Here is a 12,060-nt window from a genome sequence, read left to right as displayed (position 1 = left end):
ACAGGAAGGATACGTACCAATTCTAGGATAGTGGTTACTTTTGGGGAGAGCAGCAAAAGGAGTGGGATGGAGGCAGGTGGTGAGGGTTGTGGAGCTTTAGCTGAGTCTATAATGTCTTATTCTTTCAGAAAGTATTCTAAAATGAACATGGAAAATGGCAATATATGTTATTCCAACTCTTACGTACACAAATGTCTTATGCCAGTGCTTCCCAATTCTCTTAACTTCATGGCCCACATGAAAAATGATGAAATGTTTAAGTCACAGTGAGTGGACATGAGGCAGCCTGGAGGTTTCATGTAACTGGGCTGAGGGAGCAGAAGCCCCAGGACTCTCCTCGCCACCCCTGAGGACAGAGGGGTTCCTGGTCCAGCACACCTATAACCCATTTGTCCCACATCAGTGCCCCTCTGCATACAGTCGGGAAGATCTATTTATATTGTTTTCTCTACTTTCCTGTACATTTGAGCTATTAGAGAGAAGATTCAAAGAGAAGAAATAAGCAGGGACCACAACCGAGGTTTTAGTCAAAGTTTGTCTTATTGTGTTTTATATATTCAGAAACAATGGCTTTTGAGAATGCTTTTTTTTTTTTTTTTTTTTTTAATAATTTTATTGAGATATATTCACATACCACGGAGAATGCTTTAGAAAAAAAAAATTATCCATTATATTAGCATGGTGATGTCCTCTTTTTTTTTTCCATACCTACTGCCAAAAGAGAAGCATTCATCGAGTTGAAAAAAGCAGATACGCATGAGACATAGCATGAGGTTTAAATAGAATTAGGAGTTGGGGGTGGGGGGAAGCACATAGGAATAGAGATCCTGTATCTTTATATGAGTTTAGAAATTAGACTTGAATTTTTTCCATCAAGGATATGGAGAGAAAGCTTGATCCATGGATTTTTTTGGAAGGAGGAAAACAAAATTCTTAGAAAATAATAAAAAATGTTTCAGGGAGGCAAGAAAAATTCCATCTGAAAACTTCAGATAATTGAATAAACCTACTGTGGTGGTTTGAAGCTATATGTACCCCCACAAAAGCATGTTCTTAAGTTTAACTCATTCCTGTGGATAAGTAGGACTTTTTGATGAGGCTAATTCAAGTAGGGTGTGACCCACCTCATTCAGGATGGGTCTTAATCCTATTACTGGGGTCCTTTATAAAAGAATGAATTCAGACATGGAGAGAGAAAGCCATGTGTTTCAGTTTGCTAAAGCTACCACAATACAATATACCAGAAATGGGCTGGCTTTTACAACAGGGATTTATAAGTTTACAAATTTCCACTTCTAAGGCCATAGAAATGTCTCAGTTAAGGTATCAACAGGACGATACCTTCTCTGAAGAAAGGCCGCTGGCATCCAGGGTGTCAGGCCCCAGAAAAAGAGTCTAACATATAGAAGGAATGTCTGATCCACGGGCCCTGCTGCTTATCTCATAAATACCAGGTGTGCCATAAACTAAGGGTTGAAGGCTGTTTTAGGAATCCCAGTCACAGTGGCACCTAGACTCCAGGGGGCAGACAAGGCAAGATCAGATATCCTCATAAAGATGAATGACCGCGAACAAGCCAAAAGGCCTGCTTCCTCCACATAGATAATATAGTGCACATCAATGAAGAGTAGTGTGTTAAAACCCTAGTAACCAGTCAGCAGAAACTGATAAGCACTCACCCAATCGAGGCCCAGAACACACTCAGCAGGACCTTCCCCCCCAACACCCAACGTGGGTTTTTCCTTTTAAAAATGCTGCTCTCAGATAGAGGGCCGGAGCCATTTTTCCTTTCTTTCTTTTCTGATGGCTCCCACCTGCTTTCTTCTGCTTTCTTCCTCTAATAAACCTTAAACTCTCTACTTAAACCATGACTCACTGCGTTTGTGTGAATTCCTGAACGACCTAACACAGGGTTCCTCTGTCAGATAGCAAAGCACATGGGCAGCATCTGCTGGTTCTTCTCGCCCAGGTTTCGTTGTTTTCAGCTCCTGGCTTCAGTGGCTCTCTCAGCTCCTCCAGGGGGCTTTTCTCCAAGCTTCTCAGGGTGTTTCTCTCCCTTTTATCCTCATAAAAGAGTCCAGTAAAAGGATTAAGACCCACCTTGAATGGGCTAGGTCACATCTCGATTGAAATAACCTAACCAAAAGGTTCTACCCACAAGAGGTCTACACCCACAGGGATGGATTAAAAGAACATGGCCTTTCTGAGGTACATAACAGCTCCAGACTAGCACACCATGGAAGCAGGAGCTGAAATCAGTGAAACTCAGAAGAGAAGGAAGACACCAGCAGGTGCTGCCATGTGCCTTGCCATGTGACAGAGGACCAAGGATTGCTAGGCAGCCAGTCTTCAGAAAGAAGGCATCACCTTGATGATGCCTTGATCTGCACATTTTCACAGCTGCAAAACTGCAAGCTAATACATTCCCATTGTTTAAGCGAACCCATTTCATGGTATTTGCTTAGAACAGCCTAGGAAACTAAAATATCTGCCCTCTGCCCTCTGAAACATGGAGCAGAAATATGCCAAAGAAACCAAATTTTTTTGCACCAATAGAATATTGAGTTTTATAGTACTTGAAAAGCTAGACTATTATATACTCAGTTTCTGTTTGCTTTTGCACTTATAATTTTATCAGTTATACATTTAGATATTTTTCCCATTAACAGGTTTTCTTTCATGGGAAAGAAAACTGCTGTTGGATGGCACAGAATGTTAACAGATGAATGGATTTCTTATTGCATGACATTGTTATAAAATGCCTTTATACAGAACCAATGGAGATTAGAGGAGAAGAGAAGGATATGGGGTGGGCAGAATTCTAACATGACTGCCTTCATTCCCTTCTATATTTCCCTTCTCTGAGTGAGGGTGGAGCCTGTGAATATGTTGGGGTATCACTCCTGTGATTATGTTCCCTTATACAGCAAAAGGAATTTTGTTTATCTAATTAAGTAAGGCCTCTAATCAGTTGTTCTGAGTTAATCAAAGGGAGGTTTAAAAGAGAGTGTAGTGTCACACAGACATGTTTCTGTTGGCCTAGAAGACACAGCTCCATGAGCTCTATGACTACAAGGAAGTGAATTTTGCCAACCAGCATATGTGCTTGGAGGAGGACCTCAAAACCCAGGTGAGACCTCAGCATTTGCCAACACCTTGATTTCACTTTTGTGAGATGCTGAGCAGTGAAGACAGCCACGGTGTACCTGGATTTCTGACCTATGTAAAGTGTGAAATAATGAATGGGTGATTTTTAAGCCCTTAAATTTGTGGTAATTTGTTGTGTGGCAATAGAAAGCTATCACAGAAACTCAGGTGCGTGCACTTCTCAAATTTGCAATGAATGCTAATTAGCACCTGTAAATAGTTCCAAGCTGGAAAATCAAGGTAGAATCAAGGTAGAGCCCTGCACTGTCAGTATCTCAGCCTTTACCGACATGTTTGCTTGTCTGTTGACATACCATGGAACTTGTAAGCTAGAAGTGGCCTTGATGGTCATCTAATTCACCCCTTTCTTTTACAGACAAGGACCAAGAAGCAAGGAGGCTGTGACTTGCATTAATCACTTAGCTAGTTGGTGGCAGCATCAGGATCAAAACCTGAGCCTTGTGGCCTTCTGGCCACTGCTCCAACCACCACTTGATGATTTCCTTCCTTATGTGTTCCCTTTGATGTACATAAAACACAAAGTTGCTCTTTGTTTTGATTGTCCAACAGACCTGTGCATTAGGTATGACAAGAGCCTTAACTTTTCTGTGTCTACACACCAAAACTCTCCTTTGTAAGATAAACGGACTTGATATTCTGAATGTTAAAATGCAAATATATTCTGGAAAACATGGTATATTAAATTTATAGATTATATTACTGTTATATTCTTATCAGCTTCTTTTCAATCTGCCTTTTTGCTGAGAGCAGCTGCCTGTAGAGACACATGTAAGATATCTATATTTGGATACAGAGGGGAGAGAGAGAGAGAGAGAGAGAGAGAGAGAGAGAGAGAGAGAGAGAGAGAGAGAGAGAGACATGTCCAGAGTGGGACAATTTCTGAGAATGCCAGACAAAGAGCAGGGACTGGGATGTAGCCTTCAACAGAGCCAGGGACAACACAAGGGCATTAGGCCCATGCAAGGCAGGTAAGATGCCAAATTGATAAAGAAAGACCCCACATTTTCATCAAGGATAGCTAATAAAACCAACACACACACACACACACACACACACACACACACACACACACCAGTATCCTGCTTCATAGTTTTACTTATGACTGTCTCTGCATAAAACAATGTAATGAGTAAAGTTAAATCACAGTGAAATTGTAGATTCATTTTGAAAAGGTCCAAGGCAGATCTACAAAGTCACTCTCTTTAGAATCCATAGGTACTAATTCTGAGTTGACTCCATCTTCCTCTGTGAAATATAAGATTACATTTTTAAGGCAAAAGATGATATTCAATTTACTAACTCTCACTCAGAGCCTTGCTTTTCCAGATTATCCAGAAAATGACTTTCTTCCCTGTGTTGAGTTAGCAGTGTGAACAAGTATTCCTTGCAGCAAGAGCGTCTTCTCTTCCACCACAGGCACTGAGAAATTTGAAGGCTATTTTTACAGTTGGGAGGACAAAAGTCCTGAGGGATTTTTAGGAAAATGAATCATAGTGTTTGGCACTGGGAATTCTGGAGTGGATATTGCAGTGGAGCTTGGTTATGTAGCAAATCAGTTTTGTTTATTAGAAAACTGCAGCTTTCATTTATGGAAGCCTATGGTCTATAAGGGACCAAAAAAAAAACATGTAATCCGTGGGTCCTGACCTCTAGAGGTTTAAATTCAGGGGTAACAGAGGATAAATACAAAACAAATACCTCATATTCACAATGGAAAAAAGAGGAGAACCAATGAAGATGATAAATAAATGATCCTGTTTAACTTGGAACATCATGTTTTATCTGTAAAGTGGTGGGGGGAGATAAAATGGAAAAATAAATTCTGTTTTAAGCATATGTCATTTCAAACAAAAGCAAGTTACCAAAGAGCTACATTTATGATTGATTATTCAGTGTCCTTTCTTCCACTAAAAATTAACAATACAATGAGTTTAGAAGAAAATGAGTTAATTTTTGAATTCAGGATTACAAACAACATTTAAAGACCTTAATTAGTGGGAAACCAAACCTAGTAGGATGTTCAGATATCCTTGTTATCTTTACTTATTTTTATTTATTTATCTTTATTTATCATTTATCTTTAGTTTCTAAGAGAAATTTTTGCTAAGCCACTTACTAAAAGTTTAGTTTTAAAAAAAAATTTTAATGTATGATTCTTGTCACTGGCACCCATCTCCTCTATCTTCTACTTCCAGATTGGACCGGTGAGAATTGAGATTCAACGTGACCACCTTAACACTGCAAAAACACCAATAATCAAACAAAAATTCATTATACTTTCTAATTGCATCAGAGTGTAGGAAAGCTTACAAATATATTACAGAAAGATTTGAAAAGGGATTTTGGTTACATTCAGTTAAGCAGAACACTATTCATGAACAGTTTGATTGATTGAAGTTTTTAATGTAAGTTTTTATTTTGATACAAAAAATATAGTAGCATTATATAGTTGTTAATACAATAATTCACTTCTAAGGTATTTATATATGATAAATGGCTATGGCAATTTCCAGGAATATTTTTAAAAACAGTAATTCAGAAATATCCAGACAATGAATAAAATGTTCTGTTTTTCATCCAGAAATTTGATGTTATAGATACAGCCTTTTTCTGGGAATCAGTAGACACCTCTGATAAAGCACTGAATGATGACCACTGGATGGTATTTGTTCTAGTTTCCTAATGCTACCCTTTTGCAAAACACCAGAGATGGATTGGCTTTTATAAAAGGGGGTTTATTTCATTACATAGTTACAGTCTTAAGGCTATAAAGTGTCCAAGATAACACATCAGCAATCGGGTACCTTCACTGGAGGCTCACCAATGGTGTCCGGAAAACCTCTGTTAGCTGGGAAGGCATGTGGCTGGCGTCTGCTCCAAAGTTCTGTTTTCAAAATGGCTTTCTCCCAGGACATTCCTCTCTAGGCTGCAGTTCCTCAAAAATGTCATGCTTAGTTGCACTTGGCGTATTTGTCCTCTGTTAGCTTCTCCAGAGCAGCAAGAGTCTGCTTTCAACGGCCGTCTTCAAACTGTCTCTCATCTGCAGCTCCTGTGCTTTCTTCAAAGTGTCCCACTTGGCTGTAGCAAGCTTGCTCCTTCTGTCTGATCTTATATAGTGCTCCAGTAATTTAATTCAGACTCACCCAATGGGCAGGCCAACACCTCCATGGGTGAGGTAACACCTCCATGGAAATTTTCCAATCAGAGTCATCACCCACAGTTGGGTGGGGTGCATCTCCATGGAAACGCTCAAAGAATTACAACCTATTTAACACTGACAGTCTACCCACACACGATTACATCAAAGATAATGGCGCTTGGGGGGACACAATACATTCAGACTGGCACAGTATTTTACCTTCTATTCCTCTGTAGCCAAAAATCCCCAAACTGAGTAATGGGCAATATTCGAACAAAGGTAATCTCATTTAAAGGTTTTTCTCTCTATCCCTCAGGTATTCCTTAGTGCTAGATGAGGAGCATGGATTTTACACCATGTTTGGAATAATGAGTATACCTTGGATAGTTCATTTTTCACTCGGTTCAATAGTTTTCCCTAGAAAATAGCAACTATAGCATTAATAAATAACCACCTGGAGAAAATGATGAGTTCAAGATTCAATCGTGCACATCACAGTCTGCAGCCTCAGGAGAGGTGATTACTAAAGGGTCTTAATTTGTGTAATTATTTGTATGTGAAAAGAGAGGTTTACCTTAAAGACGATCCACCCTCTGGCGATTGACATTTATGGTGGTTGGTTACTCCCATACGTTCATTAATGATGACACCATAGGAGGGAAGATTGATGTTGTCATCTTTACTACAGGATACAGATTTCCTCTTCCTTTCCTTGATGACTGATCAAAGTTACTAATAATGAGGTGTCTCTGTATAAACTTATGCTCCCTCCTAACCTGGAGAAGCCAACACTGGCTGTCACCAGCCTTGTCCAGCCACTAGGCATCAATTTACCTATTGCAGTATTGGGTTCCATGAGTGTTCAAAGCATGTGAATAAATGGTGGAGAAAGGAATAATCTCTTGGCTAAATTAAATCTTCAGTTTCTTCTTTAAGAAAAAAAAAATGTGCCCCTCTTGTTCTTTGGAATCCTGCCAGACTCTGAATTTTCCCTTCAAGGGTTGAACAAATTACCCTCAGTGATGATCATGATGAGCATGATCACCCAGAGGAAAAGAGGATGGAAAAAAGGTAAATAAATAATTAGTAACAACTAGTTGGGGACCCTCATAGGGATCGTGGAATTCCTGATCCGGGATTCTAATTTCATGCTTCATCCCACTCAGCTATGTGGGGTTTTTTCCTCCTTATCTAACTATGTTATTACACAACACAAAAGCTAGTATGAATCTTAGTCCAACTCTGCTTTGCAGAAAACAATGCAACAATGAACAGGACTCTTAATAATATGAAAAGAATTATCAGAATGTTAACACTATTAGAAAAACAAACAGAAAATTCTTCATGGAGGACAAGAGCTAGTCAGTGTCCTCAGAACAGAAGGGACAAGAGTAGCAGCCACAAGACTGGAAGTTACATGGAACTCAGCCTGTTTTTCTTTCCCAGCGGTTGTAAGGGATTAAAAGGTTGCGTGGGGGGAGGAAGACAATCAGTTGAGCTGAGCATAACATATCTGGTGCTAACACCATTCAAGTTAAGATAGATTCAAAATTTGAAGGCAATTTCAGGACCCAGTGATAGAACCAACAAAAGTTTATAGAATTTTAATTAAATATAGTTTTGAAAAATAGATATATCTTTGAGCAAAGAATCCATTTTGGGGGAATCAGATACTTTGGGAGCAAACTTTTTCTTTGAGGCAAGTGATGTGTGAAATTCAGGGACCAGGGACACGAGGTAGATGATTTTGTAGATTAGACAAATAGAGGAAGACAAGAAATAACTGGAGGGTTATGACATTATCATCACATCAGTAAGTGTATATGTATATACAATTGGTAAATTTTGCTTTTTGTAAAGATGGCTGTGGGAGACAATCTATGGGGCACTTCCAGTCTTAGTATGGAAATCCATATAAATGAGGGATTCTAGGAGCTTCTTGATGTAGTACCATGGATATTAAAAGTGAAATCCTAATAATAATGCTATCATTCTGGGGTGGTACCATGGTGTGGACCATTAGTTGAAAAGTCTGCATTGGATGATACTCTGACAAACTAAAAGTTGCAGAGCCTATCTACATAGAGTCGTGCTATTGTCTCCTTACACTTTTTTTGATCTTGCCAAATACCACAACTACAGCCTACGTAGAATTAAAAACTGAACAGGATTTACCTGATTAGCCTTATTTTTGCTATGCTATAGACCCCAGCATGATTACCAAGAATTTGGCAATTTTACTGATATTTTGTGTATTGCCTGTCTCTTTTGGCAGGTAAGCCAAAAGTAAGTTTCTGGGTGATGGATGGCAGGGGGTGGTAGTCCTTACATCAGCCAACGTAGCTCTTAATCTAGGGATCTATGAATTAAAATATCAAGTTATGTGCTGTACACATACCCAGTACACAATGGTGAAATGGGAATATTAAGCCACAGAGCACACTTCTGTTCAGAAAAGCGGGAATGGGATACAACACAGCTGAGAGTAAAAACCTGCTGGGCAGATATTTTGAGGACCACTATATTGACTCTGGTCCCTGGAAGTTGATCCTTTAACATTGTTCTCCATGACCTTTGGATCCAACTTCAGAGAGACTCTTCCTTTTGTCTTTTCCTCCTTGGCGATATCTGAAATTGGCATTAGGAATTATGCCTAATTGAGAGGCAGGGTTCTCAACTACTTCCTGTCTGTAGTTGGTTGGGAGCCCGTGGGTAATTTTAAAATTTCAACTGTTATAGTCTCTTTAGTCCAAGCAGGTGTTTGTTTTCAAATTATAACTCTCTCAAAATTTAGTCAACTTCTCAGCCACTGTCATGTTCCAAGAGCTAAACAGTTCCTTTCTAGACATAATTCTCATATTTGCTGTATATCTCTGCTTTCTCACTCGCAAGTCTCTCTCCTCCCATCCCTTTTAGCTTACTTGCAGGTAATTTCAGTCTAACTGGTTTTAATGAGGAAACCACTCCCTTCATCTCTCTTACTGAAACCACTTTGTCCACTGTTGTCACAATTTTAATTAAGTCTTTGTACTGAGACTCTTTAAACCATTTAGAAATGTTAACAACGGGTGTGATGGCCATACCTTTGATGCAATCTTTGCTGCAAGGCTGAATTCCATTTGGCCTTTGTTGGTTAAATTTTACCTCAGTTTCATCTTTTGCAACTGGGATTGGGAAGAATTTTCTTTTCAATCTTTCAACTCCTGAATTTTTTGGACTCTTTCTACTCCCTTTCATTATTGCTTGCAATATAAGCAATTCTTTCTGAGCTCATCTGTTTCTTTCATACCTTATCAAATACAACAAATAGTAACCAGCTTATTACACTAATATAATATGTGTTCCTCTTTAGCCTCATTCCCTAGAGCTACAAGAATAATAAATACATTATCTGCCTCCATGTTATCACAGGCAACAGTTTAACAAAAAAAAAAGTGTATTTCACTATATAACATGGATGGTAATCCTGTTAGCTTCCATATCAATGTCCTTACCACCTGCTAGCTGAATACTAAGCCAATACCACATATATTAGGACTTTGTAAAAGCACCAACCAACTTCCAGGTACCATTTTTATTTTTTTGGTATCAGTCAGTTAGGTAAGGTTATACTTCAGTTAAAAACAATACCAAAACCTGAGGAGCTTAAAACAAGATTATTGACTAATTTCTAAACTTCAAATGACCAACTTCATTTGTTAAACTTATCTCATTATTTGGCAAAGATTTCTCCATTCCATTGTGATAGTCTCCCAACAATGTCCTCATCCCCCAAACCAGTGAATATGTTACTTTACATGGCAAAATTTGACTTTGTAGATGTGATTAAAAAGGGTCTTGGAATGGGTAGATTATCCTGGTTTATCCAAGTGAGCCCAGTGTAATCACAGCATCCTTCAAAGAGGGAGGAAGATGATTCAGAGTCAGAGAAAGTGATGTGACAACTAAAACAGAAGGGAATAAAGGAGATGTGATGATGATGAAAAGGTCAGCATCTTGCAAGGCCATGAGCCAAGTAATGTGGGAAGCCTCTAGAAGCTGGGAGACGCAGGAAAATAGATTCGCCCCTAGAGCCTCTACAGGAAATGCATCCCTGCCAAGCCATTTTAGACTTCTGACCTCCAGAACTGTAATATAATGCAATTGTGTTGTTTTAAGTCACTAAATTTGTGGCAATTGTGGTAATTTTTTACAGCAACAATATGAAACTAATATATCAACTAAACCCTAATAGTAATTTATATTCTTTTTCAGCACTGCCCATATGCATTCTGGAGAATTTATTCTAGAGCACTTTAAATTGGGATCATGGAATCACAAGGTGATCTCTACAAGCTATGATAGTGTGTTATGATCTAAATCAATACTCTGTATCAGTAATTATAATCTCAATTATAATCCCACACAAAATGATTCTCTATGGAGCTGAAGGGTTCCAATTAGCCCATTGAACATGGCTGCAGAGATGGAAGCTATAAGACGCCAGGCTCTGAGGTACAGAAGTTGGGATACATGGCATAGTAAATTCAGCTCTCTGAGACCATTGGTGCAGATCATCACATTAAAGACTCTAAGATGCTTTTGGTTAAACTAGTTTAACTTTCTGTAATCATTCAGCTAACAACTTATTTGCTCAGAAAATGACTTGTTTTCTTTGTAGCTTTTAACATCTCCCAAAGAGTTTTCCCTTAATACAAGTTTTGAAATAGCAGGTGCAATGTAATCATATTAGCCTGGTATTTTTCCAAAAGAATTTCTCAATAGGGTTAGAAGGGAAAGAGTGTAACGGCAAGTAGCTTGCGGCATGTGGAAAGGGAGAAAGGCATCATGTAGATAAAAAAAACATACAGAAAGACATGAAAATAAGCATTTCTTGCTTTGCAGTTATCCATAACACTGTCACTGGCCAATGCTTTCAACTTATGAGTCACTGGGTGGGGCTAGGGTGGTGGAGTTGGTCCCTGACTCCGAACAGTCAGAAGTGGGTAGTGGTGCATCCTCCCATCGTGGTTGGATTTCAGACCCCACTGGTACCCTAAGCCATTTCAGAACTAAGGCTGTCTGAGAGCCTTGAACTCCTAGCAAAACATGCCTGTTGACAGTGTGCAATACACAATGAATGGAGCTAAAAGATTCAAAAAATCCATGACAGATTCTGTAGATGCACATTAAAAATCTCAGACTTCTTCAGTTTATTTGTTCATTCTTTCAACACACATTTATTTAGTACTTATGTTGGGACCAGGCACTTTGCCATGTTATGGGAATATAACAGTGTAGAAGGCAGACAAGTAGATTATACACTTAACTTTAAGGAGTAGGAGGAGAGGGAGAAGACAGAGTGTGAATAAAAGCCCAGAGTTTTTTGTTTTTTTTTTTTAATTTTAGGGGAACAATAGAAGAATGGGGCAATTTAGAGGATCAAGATGAGATTTAAATATTGTAAAAACCTTCACCCATGAAAGAGCTTTGATTTCACAAGACTTCAAATATACCGAAGAAAAGAACTTGCCTGGGTGTTGCATATTTCGATTGCTGATTTTATATATGTCTCTGTAAGGGTAAAAATAAAATATTTTGAAATAGCCTGTTTGTGTGAGTGTGGACCAAAGGCACCAACTATTCTTTTATCAGCATAGTTCAGACAATATGTTCTTCATCATCCCTACGCTGTGTAGTTGTACAGGGTGGTAGAGAGTAAATGTCTAACATATTTCCCATTATAGACTATTACAACACCCAGAACGAGTGAA

The sequence above is a fragment of the Choloepus didactylus genome, chromosome 2 (assembly GCF_015220235.1).
Source record: "Choloepus didactylus isolate mChoDid1 chromosome 2, mChoDid1.pri, whole genome shotgun sequence".
Taxonomy (NCBI): domain Eukaryota; kingdom Metazoa; phylum Chordata; class Mammalia; order Pilosa; family Megalonychidae; genus Choloepus; species Choloepus didactylus.
The sequence above is the reverse complement of the archived record's forward strand: the minus strand, read 5'-3'. Positions refer to the sequence as shown.